The 24,956-nt window shown below is 44.5% G+C and overlaps 1 protein-coding gene across 1 annotated transcript in view; it reads left to right on the forward strand.

The window, feature by feature from the left end:
- Positions 1–24,956, forward strand: part of GLYCTK (glycerate kinase) — a 115,179-nt gene that overhangs the window by 18,138 nt on the left and 72,085 nt on the right. The window lies entirely within an intron of this gene.

Raw genomic sequence — 24,956 nt, forward strand, 5'->3', positions numbered from 1 at the left:
TTGCTGTGGTTTTCTTACAATTAGAAAAGAAAATCTGTTCGTGTTGAGATTAAATAGCAGGCGCGCCACAAGGGGGCTCAATGCTGCTGCTGCTACTTGGCCTCTTGTGATCCGCAGGCACAAGGTTGTGCCTGTGTCACCCCGCTGCAATATTGCCCTCGGTCCCAGATTCACATTGTATTCAATTGCAGACCTTTCGCCAACTTAAAGGGCTTCTCCGGTCCGGCGGCGCTCATTTGTGAACTGTAGAGTAATTTTTTTGTATCCATTGCCACTGGCATCACTCCAGTGAGAGGGAAGGAAAAAAAACAATCAACAAAGAGTGGTCAGGCGAAGGGGTAGGGCAAGCAACAACAATAGTGCAAAAAACAATGCAGAAGGGACAGGGCAAGAAACAACGTTAGTACAAGTAATAAAAAGAAGCAGCAGGGACAGGCCAAGCAACAACGTTGGGGGCATTGGTGAGAAGGACAGCACAAGCAACAAAGAGGAAGTAGAGGGTGCAAGCAATAATGTAGGAGGGGGGGGTGCATGCAACAACATGAAGCGGGATAAAAAGGTGGGAGGAGAAGGTCTGCAATATGTGCGCTGTTGTGGAGTGCTGCAAGTAAAATAAAAAATAACTCAGAAAGCAAAAGTAGGGGAAGGACACGAAAAATACACGAAGAGGAAGTAAAGCAGGCACATGCTGAGCAAATGGCAAGCAAAGGGCGGGCTCTAAGTGTCACAAGCAACAGCAAATTTTGGATAACATTAAATAAATGCACGCACGGAGACAAAGTGAAAAAATAATGCGTCACCAACACGTACCTGATAATGCAGAGCGGCCGGGAAACTGAAAGTACGGCCGGCCGGCCAGCCATGATTAATTAGGGGAGGAGAAGCCGCAGAGTGCACGCTGGGCGAAGCCCTTTGATGTGCTGTGCGGCCGTGAATGGGCAGAGGCAACTCACAGGCTCGTAGCCACGAGGGCACTATTGTTAGTTGCAGTGGTGAGTTAAGGCGACCACAGAGCTGATCAACAGGATGAAAATACACCGCCTTTGGGAAAAAAAACAATGCCCGGATTGGTTCTTCTCTCTTGAGTGTTTACCAGGGTCCGTTCAGCACTTTGAGTCTTTCTGTCAGATGTTGCCGCCCCCAGGCAGGGGTCTTTGATCATGTAATGACCTATAAATTAGACCTGTTTCGCCGCGAGGGCATGGGGTCAGCCTTGCCACGGAAGTAGGAGCGAGGGGGGCTAAGCTCTTTGGTCGCACTGTGTACATTTTGCCATGTTTGGTGGGGATTCGCGCCTCTGAGTATTTGTGCCCGCTTGTGGACGAGGACTGTCGGGGTCCTGCTGTTCCCCTTGTAGGGGATATTTCCACCTGGCAGAGAGGCACCCCTCGGTGCGTACCACCAAGGAGCGGCACGGTGTGGTTGGCAGATGTGCCATGTTTATCTGCATGGGTTCACTCATGTTATTTTCATTGTTATTGTTAATGGAATTTTATAGCGCGCCTAATCACCTGCAGGCCTCTAAGCGCCAGGAAAGATGGTAGTAAACAATAACTTAGCAAGATGGAAGCTGGATTATACTGTGCTCATGCTTTTCCTGAACAGGAATGTTTTTAGGCTCTTCCTGAATCGTAGTAGGTTCCCTTCCCGATGCAGTGCCTCCGGCAACCTGTTCCATAACTGAGGGACTAGCACTGAGAAGGCTCTCCCTCCCTTGGTCACTAGCCTGTAGCGGGGGCAGACCAGTAGTTGGAAGTCTGAGGATCGAAGTGTTCTCGTAGGGCAGTAAAGTTGCAGACGATCTTTGATGTAAGTTGGGGCTTTTCCATGGATTGCCCTATGGGCCGTGCATAAGTTCTTAAATTCCACTCTTTCTTTAATGGGGAGCCAGTGCAAGCTTTGTAGTAGGGGAGTAGCTTTAGATCTCCTCGGTAATCTGAAAATCAACCGGGCAGCGTCATTCATGTACGTTTGTGTATTTGAGGGGTAGGTGTTGCCTCGGTATCTGTTATGGGGTGGGGGCATGTGTATATACTGGTGCTAATACTGTTTTAATAGATGAATTTACCCACTGTGCCCCCGTATGTGGGGGTGCCTCGATTTTTGCCACCGAGTTTCACATGGTGTGTGCACAGCTCTTCTGTTCAGGGCTTTGTTCTGCCCATAATGTATTGAGGCAGCTGGTCCTTGAAGGGTTAAACTTTTGTTCATAGTGCTGTTTTCGCGGAATGTCTTGTGGGATTCCTTTCAACTGCGGCAAGCACTGCTGTTATTTCTGGAGCAGCTCTCGATCCCATGGTCACTTAAAAAAAGATCTGACATACACAACTGCAGCTAGTGTGAACCCGGGAAAGACTTGAGTAGATTTAAAGCATGTGTATGTGAAATACATACCGACCCTGCTGCCGGCATATACCATGGATATATAATGTACTGAACGTAAAGTATTGCAGATCCATGGGACTCGGGTACTGATACATAAAATATACCCAAGCCTGCTGCTAAGTAATGGCTTAGGAGGTCCTTGTGCAGATTTACATAATAATATACCGAGTTTGCTGCCAGTCCAAGCTTGGGAGAGCCAAGCGACTAGGTGTGATATATGTACACAGGCACGCCGACACACCTCTGCACACTTGACGGTTCTTTAGGATCTGTGTGCGTGTGCACATATAAAGTACAGGCATATTTTTAGCAAAGGTATGTGCATAGGGTATAATCGTGTGGTATTAATTTTTACGTATATAGCGCAGTTTACCAGTCGTGTGGCGCAAGTGTGTAAGCGCTGAGAGGAATGTGAGTAGCGCTGAGGAGAAAATCGAAGCTGTGTGGGGCATCCGATTGCTAAAATTACCCCATTCTTGTGGCGCATACACATGGGAAGAGTTATGACGTCAGACGCCGGCGTTATGGTAGCAGTCTAGTCTTAAATTTAACCCTACGCACAGCACAGAAAGTGTGTGCGACGCCATTTTAGGTAAATCATATTAGCATTAAATACTCCAGTGAAACAACCGAATCTGAGACTAAAAAGGAAAATAACAACCAGCTACCCAAAAAATTCTTTGGAAAGACAAAAATGTGAAAGAAGTTTAATGGAAGCGTTTTAAATAAAATAGGTGAGGTGAGGTGATGGGAAAAGGCAAAAGGAGGAGTGCTGCTACGGCCTGGGGGAAGCTGGCTGGGGAGGGGGAGGAGAAATGAAAGTAAAGGCTGTGTTTGCGGGGAGAGACAGGGGAGGTGCTGGTGTGGGAGGAGTGCTGCTACGGCCTGGGGGAAGCTGGCTGGGGAGGGGGAGGAGAAATGAAAGTAAAGGCTGTGTTTGCGGGGAGAGAGAGGGGAGGTGCTGGTGTGGGAGGAGTGCTGCTACGGCCTGGGGGAAGCTGGCTGGGGAGGGGGAGGAGAAATGAAAGTAAGGCTGTGTTTGCGGGGAGAGAGAGGGGAGGTGCTGGAGCTGGGGAACAGAGTTTATGGCCCAAAATCGCGTGCCTGTGGCCACATGAACTTAAAGAAAACCGCAGGAACGAAGCCCTTGGTTTGACGAGAATTTTCAGGACATGAATTCTCGCTTCGCTCAATGCGCTTGCGCGCATTGATAGGTCGCGAGACCTAAAAAACTTACCTGCCAGGGTTGCGCCGCCTCTGCTGTCTGCTCCTGGGCCCGTGTTGGCGGAATGGCACCTTCAATGTTTTCTGTTCTGCGTTAGTGGCTGGTGGCAACCCCTCTCAGCCAATCCAGACGCTGCTCCAGCAATGCCAGGATTGGCTCGAGCAGGGACTGTCCCCGCCCATAGGAGACCGGGGGCTGAGGCCACTAGCCAGTAGCAGCCCTCGCTCGCTCTCCTAATGTGCAGCAGCAGCACTGCAGGCTAGTACTAGTGCACATGTTCGGGCTGGTCAGAAAAATGACCAGCCCAAACCTGAACATGCGCACTGGGCCTGCCTGCTGTCAGTGTCAGTCAATTCAAACACTACACCAACCCAACCCTGAGTCCCACCCCCTTCAGCGTCCTGACTCACAGACTCAGGCGTGGATTTCGAGTCAGGTCAGGATAGTGAAGTAAGTGATGTAAAGAGGAAATGTGGCCATGCTGTCCATATGGCATTAGTGGGGCAACACCCTCAATAGATGCACCGCCACTGCTCTTGTTGCAGATGAAAGCTGGGCAACATTTTCTTCTTTTTCACAATTCCATATATTTCATCTGACTGTTTCCTCTCTGGGCCTGATAACCAGCCGCAACTCTACCTCCAAGCGGGCAGTTATACTTCCAGAACTCAGTTTACCTCCACAACTCACTCCATATGATTTCCATCGGTTGTCCACAGTGGACTGCTCATGGCGTGATCAATACCTCACAAAGAAATCCGGAAGCATTAAGTAATCCTTTTGCAAATTCATCAATTTTAATAACTTTATAATTCCACCCGTTCCTCTGATGTGAGAAAATTCACTTTGTTCACTGTCTGTCCATTCCAAGATGCTATCTCTGGGTTTTTAATAATATTGATAAATTTCTGTCAAAAGTGTTGGCTAAATCAAAAGAGAGTTTACGAGCATAAGAAAGAAACTTTATGAAAAGTTCCCACAGTGTCTAAAATGACTACTTCAGCTAGATTCTGCTTTACGAACAAGGAAAAGAAAGCATTTGAGGCCTACATGAAAACTTGCTGAATCATTATCATGTTATGAGTACTATAAAACACACATTAATATAAAATAATTCAGTTTTCTCAGCTAATTCTCTCATTATTCTTCTCTTGAAAGTTACATGTCAATATTAGGTACTATTAAGAAAATATTTTGCACGTTTTTATATTCAAAACAGATTAATGAATATATGTATAACTTTTTGATATGCACGATTGTACCACACAATACTAAAGTAAAACTGCGAATCTTCATATGGTCAAGCATCTTTAACCCAGCATTTTAATCGTTTTCGAGTATTTCATTATGTAAGCATTAGTTTCATTTGTCACATCTAGTATTCATCAGATGCACATATTCTAGGTTAACTTATGTTTAAATTCTTAAACACGTGATTATATTGCAAAAACAAATATTTTTTTTCTCTCTTTGTTTACTCCTTTCACATTTTCATGGTCAAAACTCCTTAGCATGCTTTTACGATGCAGTAGAAATTCTCATGTTTTCATCTTCAACCATTTTACAATGTTTTATCAAAAATTATTGTCGTAAATCTCTTTTTATGGTGAGAATTGATAGCGACACTGTCATTAAACTTTTATGCTCCATCACTCTTATTTGCTTAGTTTTTTTGTCTCGACTGCATTGCAGCACATGCCCTACTCGCTTGTGAGATCTATAGTCGTTGGTTTTCTGTCTGGCTTCTTTGGAAGTGGGGTTGGTGACCTCCCTATCTCCCTTAGGCCCCGCCACTCTGACTGGATATTTTGCTCGCGCACGGCACCAGTTAGTGTAGGCACGAGCAGTGGCTCTCTCTCACCCACAGGAGGTATCGGCACAGTTTGCCCCTACTGAAGCCTGTGCGTGCATACAACCCTTTTCAACACACGCGCACATTTTTTTTTACATAATAATCATTGCGTGTCGAAAAACACCCCGTACAACTTTCAGTTGTAACTTTGCTGAGGGAGTGGTGAATGCGAAAAGACAAGTGGAAGGTCCTGAAGGTGCCTCTCGCAGTCTTGGCGCGTACGCATTATCATTTTTTTCTTTTTCAACCATGCTTTTCAGGTGGGAATCCTGCTCCAAAGCAGAGTGCCTGCCGAGCTGTGAATAGCTCCGCAGGCCGACTTAGAACGCTATCATTTAGTTATTTTATTTATTGTAGCACTCTGCGGTTCAGTAGCGTTTTCTGTAAGTGTGCTGCAGCTTTGTGGCTAGTCTGTAGGGGGTGGTATTGGACAACAAGACATAGTATTCTGGAAGAAAACCGGGTATCTCACATTAAATTCACGCGTGTCTTACAACAGTATTCAAGGTAGTCAAGAAATTTCACATCTCCATGTCTTGGTACGTTACGTTGTTTTTGATATTTGTATTTGTGGTATATATGTGGACTTGTGAATGCATTCTCGTTTTTTAAAATTCTATTGCAGGACAGGAGGCTCCGATTATGCTTAGTCTCATTTCTTTATTGAAATGCTCAGCAGCCAAGTAAAAAACCACATTACCCAGAAACACTTGGGTAATAACCATAGAGTCTTGTTAGTATAAATAGGTGTACAGACAATCCCACTTCCTCTTTCTTTGCTGCTCCGCAGCCAGTTAAGTGCTTCTTACCTTACTATTGTTGTTTGCCTTGCACTTTGTATTACTTGCGCGGCTCCTGTTTTACATTTCTGCCGCTTTGTTTTCCGCGCGTATCGCGCTGCTTGCGCTTGCCTTCGCCATTCCGTTCGCGTTGCGTTTCGGTGGCGGCGCGGCTGGGTGCGAGGCATCTCCACCCTGAAGTCGGGCGCTTTGTGCCTGGGTTCTATTTGTTGTTGTGGAGTGGTTTATTGGGGTCAGGGCTGCCTCGCGCTGTTCGCGCGAGCTGCTCTCCTTCCTGTTCAGGCGGCCGGTTCAACGCGCATGCGCGTTTTGGTGTTTCCGGCGCTCCGTGTTGTTTCTTCACCGGAGCTCCTCTGAAGGACGTCCCCTGCGGCGTAAACGCCCACAAGCCTCCAGGATTGACCCTGTTGACGCCAGTGTCTAAAATAGGATACTGGTTGTAAAATTTGGCATAGGCTTTGCCTAGGGTGACGTTTTTGGTGACAGTAAGCCTTCCCTCCACTCTCTACATATTTTGACCTGTAGTCTCTACAGCTTTGGCTTGCTGTGAGGGTTTTTTCACCCCCCTTTATTGAGCCTTTGGCTTGTTTATACCTTACATTCCTCATTTGTGGGCATATATTTTCACATTACTTGTGAATCATGAGTGATTATTTCTATGAGGATGAGGAAGAGTACGATGAGGAGGCTCATCGTTAGGGCTTTGTCAGCTCAATCTTCCTTGTGGAGAAGAAGGGAGGGGGATCGAGGTTGGTCCTCAACCTGAAGGACTTCAATGCGGGAGTGGTTTACCGCCACTTCAAGATGGAGGGGATCCATCTGTTGAGGGATCTCCTGAGGGAACGGGATTGGATGGTCCGTCTAGACCTCAAGGATGCATACCTCTCGGTTCCGATTTTTCCGCCCCATTGCCATTTTCTTCAATTCCAGTGGCTGGGGATTTGGTATCAATATCAGGTTCTTCCATTCGGCCTTTCGTCAGCACCGTGGTGCTTCAGGAAACTGTTGCGTCCGGTCGTGGAATCTCTCCGCAGTCGCGGAGTTCGCTTGATCATCTATTTGGACGACATCCTCCTGTTAGCGGATTGTCCGATAAAGCTTATGTCTCACCTGACGTGGACCGTAGACCTGCTCCAGTCTCTGGGGTTTTTGGTGAATGTTCCCAAATCTGTACTTCAACCTACACAGGTGATAGATTTCTTGGGGTTTCAAATCAATTCCCTTTCTTGTCAACTTCTGCTGCCTCGTCAGAAAGTTTGTTACATCAAACGGGAATTGAAGTCTGTTGTCTCGAGTCCGACGGTGTCGTTGAGATCATTAGCTCGAGTTGTAGGGCTTTTAGCGTCTTCTCTGCAGGCGATATTTCCGGCTCCGCTGCATTACCGTGCGTTGCAGCGTTTGAAGATTCAGCATCTTCAGAGGGGCCTTCGCTATTCCGATCGCATCCCTCTGTCGGAGGAGGCGAAGTCGGAGATGACGTGGTGGTTGAATCACATGGAGGCCTGGAACGGCAGGGCCCTCTTCGGATCTTCTCCGGAGATTGTGATCGAGTCGGATGCCAGTCAATGGGGCTGGGGAGCCCGCTGCGGTCCAGTCACGACAGGGGACGTTGGTCCCCCCAAGAGCGCTGTCTCCACATCAATTGTTTGGAGTTACTGGCGGGATCGTTCGCGATCAAATGTCTGTCTCCTCTTCAGTCCCGCTGCTGTATTCTTCTCAGAATGGACAATGTATCAGCAGTCCGTTATATCAACAAGCTCGGAGGGACTCGTTCGAGGTTGTTGACGGAGATCGTCAAGGAGTTTTGGCATTACTGTCTGCACAACGGGATCACAGTTATTGCGGAATACCTTCCGGGTTGTCGCAATGTGGTGGCGGATTGGAAATCCAGGTACCTGAGGGATTTCAGCGACTGGAGACTCCATCCGCGTGTATTTCGACAACTTCTACGGACCTGGGGCCCTTGTCAGATCGACCTCTTTGCGTCCCGGCTCAATGCACAACTTCCCCGGTTCTTCAGCTGGAGACCGGACCCGGAGGCTCTGGCAACGGATGCCTTCCTTCAACCGTGGCCGACCTCCCTGTGTTATGCGTTTCCCCCGTTTATGATGATCCCCAGGGTTCTGGCATATGTGAAACGTTTTCAGGCGGAGCTGATTCTGATCACTCCTCTGTGGCGGGCTCAACCTTGGTTCCCTGTTCTCTTGGAAATGACTTGCGCATTGCCATTTCTTCTGCCTCAGAAGCAGAATCTCCTGTTAGATCCGCTTCAGAATCCGCATCCCCTAGTTCAGTCAGGCTCTCTCCTTCTCCTGGCGTGGCGGATTTCAGGGAACGGTGGGCTGTGTCAGGCCTTTCTTCGGACGCTACCAGACTCCTCAGCAACGCCTGGGCACCAAATACCCACAAGCGTTACAGGGGTTCCTGGAAACGTTGGAGTGACTGGTGTGCTCAACGGCAAGCGGATCCAACATCAGCGGATGTTTCTTTAATTGTCAATTTTCTGGCCTCCCTGTATTCGGCTTCTGGTCTGGCGTACCGTACTATCAATAATTTCCGCTCTGCTATTTCGGCAGGTCATGTTCCGATTGATGGTAAGCCTGTAGGGGAACATCCTTTGGTGTCCAAGGTCCTTAAGGGCGTTCGTATGGCTGTCCCTCCGCGTCCCAAATATGTGGCCTTATGGGACGTTTCGGTTGTTTTGCGATTTTTAGAAGCCTGGCCGGTTAATTCCTTGCTTTCGCGCAAACAACTTTCGGCCAAGCTTACCATGTTGTTATGTTTGCTTTCTTGCAAACGGATTTCTGACGTTCACGCATTGGATCTTGCTGGTCGGAGTTTTACTCCTGAAGGGGTTACATTTCGCCTTTCCCGGCGCACCAAGACTGATACTGAGATTATCTCTTACCCTTCTTTTCCGGCGCGTCCCAACCTTTGTGTGGTCCAATGCCTGAAAGCTTATGAGGTGAGTACTTCTCTTATTCGTTCTGATATGCATGGTCAACTGTTAATTGCATTGCTGAAGCCTTTCCGCCCCGTTACTACAGCTACGTTGGCTCGCTGGGTACGGTGGCTTATGGGAGAGGCAGGGATCGATGTTTCTGTTTTTGGGGTTCATTCAGCTCGTGGAGCCATGGCCTCTAAGGCTTTTTCATGGGGGTCACCTTGGGGGACCTTATGAAAGCTGCTGATTGGTCAACAGATTCAGTGTTTAAGACTTTTTACTTTAAACCTGTACCTACGGTTGCGTCTGTGGTGTTGGATGAGCTTTGAACAAGCATAATCGGAGCCTCCTGTCCTGCAATAGAATTCAAAATTTGCAAACCTTCGTGACAAGAATTTTCAATTCTATTAAGGACTAGGAGGCGAGGATTATCCCACCCATAGATTATACCTTGTATTACTGACAATTGTTTTGAATTAATCTGTTACAACAGTATATATTGCATTGTCTTCTTTTCCCACCCTTACTTCGGAATATGTCTGTTTTTGTTGGAATGGCTATTACAGCTTTTTATCTTTTTTCAGGTTCTGATCCTAAGTGATGCGCCTCCAGTTCCTCGTAGGAGCGCCTGTTATCTTCTCTAAAGAAGTCTCCTGTTTTTCTGCCTTCGGCTGTTTGGGATGTCTCCCTTCGTTACCTTCAATGGACTGATCTTTGCTGTTGCATTGACTTTTGGATTGTTTACTGTTTCCTGGATTCTCCTCACCAAAGAAAGAGGAAGTGGGATTGTCTGTACACCTATTTATACTAACAAGACTCTATGGTTATTACCCAAGTGTTTCTGGGTAATGTGGTTTTTTACTTGGCTGCTGAGCATTTCAATAAAGAAATGAGACTAAGCATAATCCTCGCCTCCTAGTCCTTAATAGAATTGAAAATTCTTGTCACGAATGTTTGCAAATTTTGAATTACTTTGCAAGTAGAGTAGTACACTAAATATGCTATGCGTCGAAAAAGGCTGACGCTGCATGACACATACTTTTTCTAAAATATTTGAATACTTTATTGATCTTATTTTGAATTAAAAACCGACCGTAGAAGTTATAAATTGTTTGTATGTCTGGCTTGTTTTATTTTAGTTTATACATGAATAATGAACATACTTTAAAGTCAGTCACAATACGTTGTTACCCTTTTATTCCTTGATGTTGCAGTTATGTAGGGAGTAATGGTTTTCTTCCGCATCTAATTTTTTATTTGGGATTAATTGAAGTTTGTTGGCCTCTGATCGTCACAAATGAGACTACTGAGGATCCAAATTAGGCACTTTGAGGCCAGAAAGACTGTTCATTTATCACATAAGACTTTATAGACGATGGTTAGTGCCTTAAAGGGGCCTCTAGAGTGGATGGGCAACAAATGTAGGACATAAGCACAGAAGTGATGTGTACTAGTCCAGTGGTATCACTGATTGAGCACGCAGGTCACCCAGCTATGATTTACCAATACTCACCTGGGCCCATTATTCAAAAACCATACATTTATTCAGTCAGGTAACCCACGCTCTACTCCCAGTACTAGTTTTCAACTAATTCCTATACCATTGACTTACCAATCCTTGTCACTAATACCTAAAACACGATGAATCAGGGAGCTAGATAAAGAAAAGGGCAATCAAAATACCATAACATTTGCACTCATATAATACCACAGACTCAGGGTAGGTTCAAACTCTTTATCTAATCATCATCAAAAGTCATGAGCCACAGATTGAAAGTGATTAAACTATTGATAACCAAGATCAGAAACAGTGTATAGCTATGTAAAAGATAGATTAAGCCAACCATTTAGTAATCTCGAAATAAGGGGAAGGCAAGAACAAGGAACATGCTAATTTGAGAAAACAGACTTTCGCAACTTGATTAAAGGAGGGTAAAGAAAGGTAACATACTAACCCCAAGAACTTTCCCAAGCATTTACAGTTTGGAAAAAAAGAACACAATATCCCAAATTTAGATTCAAACTTAGCACATAACTATAGGGAAAGTAAGAATTGGAACACACTATAAATTCAGTTTAACTCCTTAAAGGGGAGGGTAAGAAAAAGGAACATATACTATTATGAAAGCTTTTTTCATTGACTAAAGGTGGGGGAAAAATGGAACACACTAATAACCAGCAAGGCATGCAGTTTTATTTATCAATGGGAAGGGGAAGAAAAGGAACATATGCAATCAAACTTTGCAAAAAAAAGAGGTGAGAAAAAGACGTAAAGTAGAATGACAACTACCCACACAGATTTATATTTACCTAGAATAGTGTGAAGACCAACCCTGGTCACGGGTCAGTTGGAAAAGACAGGAGAAACCCCAAAGACTTCAGTGCCAGTAGGCGAGCAGGTGCAGATCAGGAAAATCAAGACAGGATAACCCCAGAATTTGGATCAGGACCGGACCACCAAAGGTTAAGACCAGCACCCGCAGTTTCGGTTGCAACGCCTGCGCTACTCCCTCCCTGCAAGGAATCAGCCAAAACCCCGATTGGGTTACAGCTTTCACCAGCAAAGTGCTTCGCCAGTACTTTAACTTCCCCAAAACCCCGATTGGGTTCTCGAACCTCCCGACAGAGTGCTCCGCAGCCCTCTGCTCTTAGTCACCTATTGAGTGCATTGGGTCAGTGACAGGTCAGCTATTCAGACAAGTCGGACAATTTCTCTAGCTAAACCTACGCTAATTGTATTGTTTTTCAGGTCAGTGTACCACCCCCCAATTTTGCAAGTGTAAGGATCCCCAATTCTGATTGGACAAAGGATGAGGACAGGTCATCACATCACCTAATATTTTGAATTTCGCTGTCTCCTATTCAAATTTATGTTCACGCCCATTAAATTCAGGTTCTCAGGGTGTCTTCATTTCATATAACAATGAATGTTCTATTGACAAATACATTGTAGTCTTTTGACTTCTTCTAGTGGGGTCAGACGTTAGTCCCCAGGCACATCTTGGCTGTGGCTGCCATCTGGCTTGGGTTCAATAACACAGAGTTCATCTTCTCGCTGCAGACTGTCATGCGCGGAAAGGACTTCCACGATGGAGTAAATAGCACCTCCCAGGCCCAAAGTTTACGATACATGAAAGTAAAGGAAACAGTTTTAGAACACAGAATAAAATGAATACACTGTATACCATGAATCTCTACGCTATACCCATTACTTTAATAATAAACTATAGAATTAGGATTAGGCAGAACGAACAGTTTAGCAAACGCAGCAGTGCAAGCCTCTCGCATGTGAGAACACACAGCGGCCATGTTAACACTAGTGCGCAGATGCAACAGACTTCCCTCCACAACTGCGAGTATATCACGTGGGTATGAAAGACGCATGCGCAGTAGAAATTCCCGCGTAGCAGCAGCCATTTCAGAGGCAAGCGTATTAGTATTAGAAAACACATAAGCAAGCTTCACTTGGATACTCAATGTCAAAGGGAAAAAGCCGGAGAATTAATAAGACGGACATGTTGATTATATAGTTAGGGTTATTCGAGGTTCATGATACAAGCAAGTCGCTTTTCGTGCGAATCCTTGCTCCATCAATCCCCTCTTTGATGATATTTTATATCATCACCAATTAATGAAACAGATGCCAACTTCTCCCATTTCACCCATTTCTATCTCTTCAAACTTTCTATTCTGCTTTTTAGGTCTCGCCAGCGAGAGACCTATTGTCAGCGTGCTGCCTTCCAAGGGATACAGACCGGGGAACGCGCAGATTCCTGCAGATTCTGCTTTGTGGACGCGCACGTGAGACACGCCTGCCACAAAGCGTGCACAGCTGGCGCAAGCCAATCAGGGTCGAGTCAACAGTGTAAACGCGCCCCGGAAGACGCAGCAGCACTCAGCAGACCAGACCTCTCCAGAGACACATGGATAACCACAACCACCAGATCACTCCGGAGACACATGCACAACCACAGCCATCAGACCACTCCGGAGACAACAACCCTCTGTTTCGTGATCGGGCGGCGCCATGTGGCAGAAGCTTCACTCTACATTCACCTCCGGTGCCCGACAGCGCCACTGCCTATCTCCGCACCCACCACCGTCCCGTCCCACACCACCACGCCCCATGTAATTTTATTTATTACTTCCTTTATGCGTTTTTATATAGCGCAGACTTTACCCGAAGGTGTCCGAGCACTTTACAAAAGGAACAAGACTGATACATGAGAACATTACAAGTGAACAAATTACAAAAGCAAACGTTACATTACATGAGGCAAAAGTCACAATCGTGAGTGAACAAAGTACAAGGAGGGAAAACTGACATATGTGCAGGTTACAAAAGCGTAAAAATACAAGTAGAGGTGTCATACTGCAATAAATGGAGGACACTCAAATACAAGAACAAACATTACATAGGCAATGGTGGCACTCTCCACCACTCCCGCGCTGAGGATGAGCCCCCCACCACCGCATCCCAACAGCAGAGCTCCTTAAATTCATCTCCACAACACAGCAGCCCCTGTTGCCCGCGCAGCAAAGCGCTCCTCCTCCGCAACTACAGTACACCCCGGCATCCCCCACAACACCCCCGACCACAGGAGCCGTACCTCTGCGGCTCCCACCTACGAGTCCTCTGCAAACCGCGGCACGCCATGTGTCCTTGCCCCGGCGGCCCCCTGTTTGGGCCGCACGACCTGCGCAGCACACACCGACCTGAGCACGGTGAAGCCTGCAGGCGCCGCCACTGGGCACGAGCCGCAGACCACAGCAATGTACACGCCCACAATGCGTGCACGTCTCTCCCACCCCTCCCCATTCAAGCAGCAAGCTGCCCATTGTATTCTTTTTTTCTTTTCGTTTTTTTTATTTATGCGTTTTAATATAGCGCGGACTTTACCCGAAGGTGTCAGAGCGCTTTACAAAAGGAACAGAACTGATATAATAGAACAATACAAGTGAACACATTTTAAAAGTTACATTACATGAGGCAAAAGTGACACTTGCAAGTGAACATAGTGCAAGTGGTAGCAAACGGTGCATTACAGGAGGAAAAAGTGACATGTGTGCAGGTTACAAAAGCGTACAAAGTACAAGTAGAGGTGACATACTGCAATAAATGGAGGACGCTCAAACACAAGAACAAACGTTACGTAGGCAATGGTGGCACTTGTGCAAGTATCGAAAGCAAACAAAAAGTACGAGGTAGCAAACTGTGTGAACGCACTTCCCACGAGCAGATTCTGGTCTGTGAACGTGCTTCACATGAACAGCTTTTGCGCATTCATTCAATTAGAGTGCTCCTCTCTAGAATAGCTGCTGTGTTAATTATTGGTCCTTTCAGGGAGAGGTGCTATTAGTTAGCAGCGTGGGGCGCCTGTCGGCATGCTGTGATAATGACTTTTGTTGTTTTTACATGCTGCGCAGCAGTTGATCTGCTGTTCGATATGGCTTTAGGTCAGTAAAAAATGCTCTATGGCGTGGTCCGCATTGATGGTGCCATATCACTTTTTTTTTAATAGTTTGAGCCATGTTGCAAAGCAGCTCGACTGCTGTACACCATGTTAAAAAAAAACATTGACAAAGTCAATAGATTTTCACATAAGCAAAACCAATTCTTGTTTTATTACGTTTTAGGGTGTGGTCGAACAGTTTTTAAAAGTGTTTATGCCACTATCTGTTTGAGCTCGCGTTCATTGCCTTCCAAAGTGCTGATCTTGGTGGTTGAATCAGACTAATCTCTCTTCCATGTCATCTTCATTTGGTGCCACATATGAGCTGATATGCACACACAGAAGAACCTATTTTTCTTATAAGCCTTGTCACACCCAGGCAAGAAAGCCTATCAAGAATTCATAATTTGTGGACTGATTATTCATAGTGCTGTTTGGAGAGCCCAGAGGACTGATCCGCCCATCACTTCAAACACCAGCCAGCGTGTGCTTCACTCTCCAGTTCCCGAACATGGTAGATGTATACCCAGGCCACGGGGAGAGCTTGGAGATGTTGCAACTGTAATGTTCTCTCCCGAAGCTCACCTCTCCACCCCCTAAGGCATCATTGGAGCCACTTTACGTCTTATAGTGGCTCTGGTCCCACTATGGTACTACCCTGAATAATTTCTGCCAGTATAACCCCCAGCATTGGCATTGCCTAGGTCACTGGGTAGGGCTGATTGGAAGTACCGCGGCAGACACCAGCTGCATATGGGTGAGCGCGTATATACCACTCAAAAGGGTGGGTGGTGGGATGTGGGTGGGCAGTCCCCTCAGCTCATGCTGCGCTAGTTGATTATGTCGATTGTAGGCAGTCACAACGCTTCTTCCCATATTTACAATTTGTGGCCTGATGCTTCAATGAGCACATGGCGGCTAGAAACGGCTCAGTAGATGGAAAAAGAGGGCACAAAGCGGGAGTGGAATGTAGTGGCTATCTGGAACCTCAGCAGATCATGCCCACCTTTCTTCAACTAATAATGCACTCCAATTGGTAATGCGTACAGCAAATACACCATAACATAAATTAGAATAACATATAAATCATATGTGCATGCTTGGCATCTGACCTGTTCTCATTGATGGATTCTGCTGAATGGGCTATAGCTATAAAGGTTTTTTAACTTCTGGCAGCATATTTTATGCCAAACATTAAGTCAAAACCCAGATGTCATTTGAAGCTAGAGCAACATTCTACACCTACATCAATTAATTTGATAAGTAGACTTTCGGTCCTTGCATTGACTTCAGAGTAATGAGTAATGACTACCTGGGCATCTGTGGCTGAAGTGGATGGTTTGTATATGTACCTTTTTCCATGCCTAATGCATCTCCATAGTTTGGAAATGTATTTCAGAGACTGTTCATTATTTTGTATACAAATTAAAAACAAGGTACTTGTCCCGTGAGTCTTTTTAGGAGTCTGCTGTTCTGCCCACTGCAATCTCAGGTGTCACATCTGTGTGTTTATTTTCGTTTCTCTATGATTTTGTCCCTGTTTAGGTCTCGCTGAGCCAACGTGCATACGTTGCTCTGCGAGAGTATAGTAAGGGACTTTCAAAAGTGCTCCCAAAGGCTGCAGGCGGATGAGGTACAGTGTATTTGCGCCGGGCGCGCGCATCATTTGTCAGCCTGCAGCCTTTGGGAGCACTTTCTCGGCTGCTTTGATGTTCTCAGTGAGCCATGTGGCTATTGAGAACACCAAAGCGGCCGCGAAAGTGCTCACCATTTGCCACCCCCTCCCTTATCCCACTTCCTGCTTGTTCCCCCTTAATGTTGTTGCCTTTAGTTTTTTTGTATTTACCTGTAAAAATAAAAAAGAAATTGTTTGATCTCTTCATGGTTTTGTTTCTAAACTCTATCTATCCATCTATCGAACTCACTCTATCTATCGTCCTCACTTTATCTATCTATCTATAGATTGCCCTCACTCTATCTATCTATCGCCCTCACTCTATCGATCTATCTATCGCCCTCACTCTATCTATCTATCTATCTATCTATCTATCTATCTATCTATCTATCTATCTATCTATCTATCTCACTCTATCTATCTATCGCCCGCCCTCTATCCATCTATCGCCCTCACTCACTCCTATCTATCTATCTATCTATCTATCTATCTATCTATCTATCTATCTATCTATCTATCTATCTATCTATCTATCTATCTATCTATCGCCCTCGCTCTTATCTATCGCCCTCACTCTTATCTATCTATTGCCCTTACTCTATCCATCTATCACCCTCACTCTATCTATCTGTCTATCTATGGCCCTCACTCTATCTGTCTATCTATCTCACTCACTCTATCTATCGCCATCACTCTATCTATCCTATCTATCTATCTATCTATCTATCTATCTATCTATCTATCTATCTATCTATCTATCTATCTATCTATCGCCCTCACTCTATCCATCTATCGCTCTCCCTCTATCTATCTATCGCCTGCCCTCTATCGATCTATCGCCCTCACTCTATCTAGCAATCCATCGCACTCACTCTACCTATCTATTGCATCACCACAGCATCACTCAGTACCACCACAGCATCATTCAGGGGCACCACAACTTCACTATGCGCTACCACAGCATCTCTGAACGCCACAGCATCACTCGTCGCCACCACAACATCACTCAGCGCCACCACAGAATCAATTTGTGCAACCATTCAACAACAACTGGTTCAAATATGTTCTCTAAATGTTTCAAGTTTTATTACAAATGTCACAAAAAGATGTTAATAGTTCACTTCTGTTCTTGGATTTTCTTCACAATAAAATACACTGAACATAATCTTCACAAAAGTTATTTACAAAAGTTTAAGCTACTGCCATTATAAATTACAATAACTTTTATTTAACACCATCGCTGCTGATGGTATCCTTCTCCTGTGCTGGGCCCTAATGTAAATGGGTGTGGTCATGACGAGCTCAGCTCGTCATGAGCACACGAGAGGTATACCTCATGACGAGCTGAGATGAGCATCAAAGGGGTTAAGTATTAATTATTAAAAAATTGTTATTTGTAATATCAATACATCTAAGTCACGTAAATACAACACATATTGCATTACAAATGCTATAGGTGTCACATTTACGAAAGTTAAAACTATTGGCATTGTAAATGACAAAGCTATTAATTTGGCTATTTTCAAAACCAACACATAAATAAAAACTTTGTCTTTTACAATACCAATAGCTCAAACTTTCCTAATGTGAGACCTATTGCATTGCAAATGCTTGTTCTCATTATTATTATTAGGATGAGAATTTTTCATCTTTTTATAGATCTGGCTATTCAATTCTTCTAATTCAAGTTCTTCAATATTTCTCTTTACTCCTCGCTGATTGATGGAATATTTCTTTTTATGTTTTCGATATTTGCAACAAATTATTATCCCTAAACTAATAAACCTATTCCCGCCATTGGCATCAGTATTTTACTCACAAGACTTTTACCTAGGTTAGAAAACCAACTACCTACAGAGGAGAGACCATCAGTCAGTCTCTTCCATGCACTATCAACCTCCAGTGGTTTAAGCTCTCTTTTCAAATTAGTGATGTTTTTCACATACTTCTTAATTTCAACACTTTTGTCTGGAATATAAGTGCAACAATGTTGCACTTTTAACATTCTACAGACTCCGCCCTCTTTTGCCAATAACCTGTCAAGAGCAAGTCGATTTTGTAAAACCATAGATCTGATCGCAACCAATTCAGTATTGACCTCCAGCAGTGTCAGTTGATAACCGATCCACTACTGTTGACAATTTGCAAATTCTATGTGTATTCAGAGCCACTCCCACTGTAGGTATCAATGCACTAAATATATCACCTACTATTTGTCCAACACTTTCTCTTTTGCTACGTACTGATCCATTAGTTTCTTCATTGCTTCCAGTGATTTTACCCACATGGTATATCTTTGGGAAGACAATACAAAAATAACAGCTTCCATACCAATGATCTGGTAATTTGAAATAAGCCTTGTTCCCACATATATAATACATTCCGAGAAACACAGGTTCTGACCCATCTTTGAAACCCCAACCCCCAATTACCTTGTAATTGTGCTCACATTCACTGGAACCAATGAATACATTGTTATAATAACTAGTCTTTTCTCTAGGAAGACAAAGTTTCCCCTTCTTTTCGAAATCCAGCAACATAGCAGCATTAGCTCCACCATTTGAGGTGCTCCCTATACTTTCAGCCCATTTAGGGGTTTTCTGATTCTTATCATTTGCTTTTCTTTGGAAACTCTCTCTTCTGTTCTCTACCATATTCAGAAATATCTTTTCTTTTTCATGTAGTAGACAGGTTAAGTTATTTCTGTGTGCATCATCTATATCTATTTTCCCTACTGTTAGAAAATATTCATTCATATAACGTGCTACATCTCTAGTAGTATGGACAGGGTTTAGATTTCTACGTACAGGAAGTTCGGAAAATATCACATCTGAGTTAGAATAATAATACCGTAAAGGTCCTTTCTTGTAAAATAAGCTAGCTAGAATACTACAGAAAATTCCATTTGTTAGCGGTAAGTGGTGGTACGTCACACCCTCAGCTACTGAAGTAGGCAATTTAATACAGACATAACAGTCTTCTATTTCCATTGCCTCTACATAGTGTACTAGCAGGTTTGCAAATACATTTATTTATTTATTTTATTTTTTTATTGATTTTGTCTTATACAACAAGAAAAAAACACAGATCATACATCAGTCATGAGCACCAATTACACATATCTCAGAGTTTCATCTTTAGATCTAATATGTAATATACAAAGTTAGCACACAGTCAGAATTATAGCACAAGCAGTGATCCTAACAGTTCAGTCATGTTTAGCGATGATAACGGATAGTAAGGTCTAGGGCTGGATCGTGGTGTCCGAGACCATTGTCGTCAGATCTGGGTTGCTACGTAAATAGTCAGACAGCAGCTCCCAGATATTCGATGGTCTAGAACCTGTAGGCAGCTCCTCAGCATACAGTAGAAAGTTATCTCTGCAATAGGTTGCGTCAACTAACCAGTCCCTAATCGTTGGAGTGCGTTTGCTGTCCCAGTGCATGAATAGTCTACGTTTCGCTAGTAGTAATAGTATGGACACCAATTTCTTTCCCTTTGCTCTTAGTGGCACATCCAGGCCAAGCAGGCACACTCTGGGTGTGCATGGGATGTCGCACAACATCATTAGTGACAGAGTGGTGGTCACTGCGGCCCAGTACTGCCCTATCTTTTCACAGCACCAAGCAAGATGGGCGAAATCCGCCTGATCTGCCCTACATCGCTTGCATCTTGCATCATCACGCAGCTTAAGTTTGAACAATTGCAGAGGAGTGTGGTATACTTGATGAAGATATTTATAATGAATAAGACGTAGATTCCCATTGGGTGTCAAGAGTGTGATCAGTGTGCAGCAGGCCGTCCAGTTATCCTCTGAGAGAGGTGCATCCAGCATAGCCGACCATGTGTTTCGCGTTCGGAGTGTGTCAGCTCCTATCTCCGCCTTTGCTTGTTTATATAGTCTGAATATGATGTGTGCATGACTTGGCGAAGTCAGCAGCAATTGTAGCGAGTGCAGAGTAGAGGGCTCATCAGGGAAGGAGGTGTACAGTTCACGAGCAGCTGCTCGTATTCTATGGTACAAAAAGCAAAAGAGCGGTGTCTGGTTGCTGACATATGCTAAGTCTTCTTGTGTGATAAATGTGCCATTCGGGTACAAGTCTCCTAGCAACGATATGCCCACTTGCTCCAAGAGCGCCATATTGTTTTTTTCCATCGTAACTGATAATCTAGAATGATAAGCTAACTGAAGATTCGGGGCATAAATAGGACTCTTATGTGCCAGCTGCCCGAGTCTCACCCATGCCTGAGATGTGGTGCGTACGGTGTTTATCTCCTGCAGTGTGAGGTGAGGTCTAGTATGTGATATGATGCTTGTGAGTGGTATCGGATTCGCATCTCCATGTTCCACTACTAAATGCGGCATATACGGTACTGGGTGATGCCAGTAGTAAGCGAACTGTGCTTGTGCGCATAGATAGTAGAGATAGATGTCTGGAACCGCGAAACCACCTGCATGATAAGGGAGGGTAAGTGTGCGGAGGCTAATCCTAGCCGGCTTCCCTGCCCAAATCAGCCTCACAAAGATCGTGCGTAGCCTAGCAAAAACGGATGCAGGAGGGGTGATCGGTATATTTGCAAATAAATACAATAATTTCGGAAGTATCACCATTTTTAACAATGAGATCCAGTCAGCCAGGGAGAGGGGAAGTGTTATCCACCTCTGTATCTGGTCTTCCATGCGGTCAATAGTCGTGCCATAATTTTGCCTGATCACTAGCTCTGCGTCTTTGTGCACCCAAATCCCTAAGTATTTAATTGGGTCAGCTTGCCACACCAGAGGGAAGTCCAGTTGTGGAGCGCTGGTGCTGTCAGTCAGAGGCAGCACTGCAGATTTACTCCAGTTTATATGTAGGCCTGATTGTCTACTGAATTTCACGTATTTGCGTAGCACAGGGGAGTGGTTAGCTTCGGGGTCCCTGATGTAGAGGACCATGTCATCCACATAGAGCAAAATACTAATGGACCGCAGTTGGAATCGAAGTGCCGTATGGGCATATTTTTGGCGTATTTTGCAAGCAAGGGGTTCCAGAGCTATTGAGAATAGTAAGGGAGAAAGCAGACAGCCTTGCCGTGTACCTCGCTGGATGGGTATCGGTTCAGATATATGGCCGTTCACTTTAATACGGGCTGTGGGGTTCGTGTAAAGTAGGTTAATCCATGTCAACAGTCGCAAGGGGAGGCCAATATGTCGCAAAATAGCGAACATGTATGGCCACTCCACTGAGTCAAATGCTTTGGCCGCATCCAGCAGTACAGCCACAGCTCTGAGTTCTGGATTTAACTGATGTAGCAATGCAAATATCGTTCGTAAGTTATGGGTGGTGGACCTGTCTGGGATGAAGCCCGATTGGTCTGGCAGGACAATCGTGGACATAAGTGGTTGGAGTCTTGTGGCTATGATTTTGGCTAATATTTTAACGTCCGTGTTAATTAAGGACAAAGATTGGTATGATTCCGCCCTCGATGGGTCCTTATCAGGTTTTAGAAGTGCTACTATGAGCACTTCTCTTAGCGTTTGTGGGAGGGCGCCAGTGTTATGTGCCTCTTCATACATTTCGAGTAGATGGGGAATTATATCTTCTGCGTAAGCTTTATAAAATTCTCCAGTAAACCCGTCGGGTCCTGGCGCCTTGGTTTGCAAATACATTTAAATTAGTTCTGTTTTTGATTCTATTATAATAAAGTCCTTCCTCATCTGGTGCTTCTAAGTCTATTTTAGTTTGTCTAAGGCTAAGTGCTCTCTCTTGTGTATTTACTCTTTGTGGTTTATCTCTCGTTTGTAGCTCTTCTGTGTCCTTTGGCAATTGATTAGTAGGGTACAGGTTTGTGTCTTTACTCATCATATAAAGAATAGCTATTGTTAGTCCTATCTAAAGTATAAGTACTATTGCTACACTACATAAACATACTTTGCAGCATGTTTTTAAGCAATTTCTTTTCGGTCTTCCATTAACAATATGATCAGCCATTCTTGACTAAAGGAGACTTAACCCCTCTTTGTAACTTTTGCATAGTCTTTACCCTATGTGAATTTTAGGTGGGTCTCACGTCTTCGTTAGTTTGATCTGTAATCAATTCTTCATAATTTTCATCACTTATGTCTAGATTCTCAAAATCCTCCAAAACTATATAAGTCCACTCAGGGCCTTTGTATTTGTTATTCAGTCTCTTTAGTCTTGGGCTTCTTCTTCTGGGTTGTATTACGGGTGGATCAGTTTGGCTTGTTACTTCATCCACTTGTTCAGGTTCTTCATTAATTCTCTTTAATCGCAATCTCAGTCTTTTGACATATCTAGGCCATTTGTCTCCTTTTCTAAGTCTTTTAGCTGGCACTGTGCTTTGGCCCTCTTCGAATGCTCTTTTAATTTCGCTTAGTTGTGGCACATCGATTTCAGTGTTTTCTTCTTCTTTCCTCTCTATCTGACTAGTTCCAGGTCTTACTTCTGTTTCTTCTGCCTGGTTACTAAGCTGGACTTGTTCAGGAATCGTTTGGAGTTGACTTTTATCTATTTCATATTCTTCGTCCTGAACACAATCGTCTATTCCTACCTGGTCCTGCTCAAGCTCTTCGAACTATTGATTTTCTTCTGCTTGAGCTTGCGCCCTAATTTCTATCTGTCCCTTTTCAGATTCAGGAGTTCTAGGTGGAGTATCGATTACTTGATCTTTCCCTATCTGGTCCTCCTCAGTATCACTTTTGACATGGATTTCAATGATCTGAGTATCTTTTTCTACACCTGCCTCATCCTCGCTATCACTCTGTCTGTCTAGATAGGTTTGACTCCTTGTTTCATTTCGCACATATTCTGCAGGTATGTTGATTACTGGAATCCAATCATCTTGACTGGTGCTCGGTTGTTCTTCTTCAGCTACTTCAGGATCGAGATCTTGGGACCCTTCAGCTGCGCAACCTTCAGCCTCAGTTTCATCAGTTTCCATCACCCTCTTCGTTTGACTTACATGGATCCAGTGTGGAACTCCTGCACACTTTACAGCTGTGGTGGTAACCAGAATCACCTGACGGGGTCTACTCCACCTGGGTGCAAGGCAAGATTTTCGAGTATGTTTCTTTATCACTACCCTATCCCCTGGGTTCAGGTCATGAGCTGGAGTTGCTGGTCTGGCGACAGCGTCTTCCCCAACCTGCCGAGAGATAGAAGGCACTTGGTCAGCCAGTTCTTTGCAGTATTCCAGTACTAAATCATCAGATATGTTTAGCAGTCTGTGTCCTGGCACCCATGCTTGCCGCATTGCTCTTCCCATCAGTATTTCATGGGGACTTAAGCCTGTGTTCCGGTCTGGAATACTTCTAAGTCCCATCAGAACAAGTGGCAGAGCATCTGGCCACTCCAATCGAGTTGACTCATACATCTTTCCCAATCTTGACTTGATAGTGCCATTCAATTATTCTACCACTCCAGAAGCTTGTGGGTGATATGCACAGTTCAGGTTTTGCCTAATTTGGAATGCTTTACAAATTAGACCCATTATTTCACTATTAAAATGTTTTCCTCTGTCTGATTCAATTGTTACCGGAAAACCGAACCATGGGATAAGCTCTCTAAGTAGAAGCTTAGCCACAGTAATGCTATCGTTTTTTCGAGCAGGGTAAGCTTCCACCCATTTTGAAAACAGGCAGACGATGACAAGTACATATTTTAGTCCTCGACAAGGGGGCAACTGAATGAAATCAATCTGCAATCGAATAAAAGGGCCTTCTGCCTTTCCAATCTTTCCTGGTAGTACCACTGTTTTCTTCCCTGGGTTTATTTGCTGACAAATCAAGCACCTCTGGCAGAGTGCCTCTGCTATGTTCCTGAATTTCGCATTAAACCATGTTCGTCTGAACAGACATATCATAGCATCTCTTCCCAAATGTGAATCTCCATGAATCAACCTAGCCATAGGAGCAAGCAGACAGTTTGGTAACACTACTGTTTCGTCAAGGTACAAAATGACACCATCTTCAACCCTTCTCCTACATCCTAATTTCCTCCATTGTTCCTTTTTTTAGGTTCTGCTGCATTCTGCAAATCTCTCACTTCTTCCCATGTATCCACACCATCCAGTAACATAAGTTGGCAGCTGTTTCCACCCACTTCAACCTTTTTGTTAACAGCCATCTTGTATTTTGCACAATGTTGGGCTAACTGGTCAGCATATTGATTACCAGCTGTCACTTTGTCATTGCCAGATTTGTGAGCAGCACACTTGACCACAGCCACGTCTTTTGGCAACTGGATTGCTTCCAATAAATCTTTAACATATTGACCATTTCTGATGGGGGTGCCTGAAGAAGTCAGAAACTCCCTTTGCATCCACAATTGGCCATAGTCATGCACATCCCCGTAACCATATTGGCTGTCAGTGAATATGGTCACTTTCCAATTTTTCCCAAATTTACAGCCCTTTGCCAGGGCAACCAATTCGGCTATTTGTGCAGACTTGACTCCAGGTAAATAGGATGCTTCCACTGGACCTCCCAAGGTACACACTGCATAGGCAGCGCTTAAACCTACTTCCTCATGTCTCATACATGAGCCATCAACAAACAGCTCATAGTCTGACTCAATTAAGGGCTCTTCTTTTATGTCTGGCCTCTGCTTTGTGCTGTATTCA

Source organism: Lissotriton vulgaris, chromosome 9 (genome assembly GCF_964263255.1).
Source record: "Lissotriton vulgaris chromosome 9, aLisVul1.2, whole genome shotgun sequence".
NCBI lineage: Eukaryota > Metazoa > Chordata > Amphibia > Caudata > Salamandridae > Lissotriton > Lissotriton vulgaris.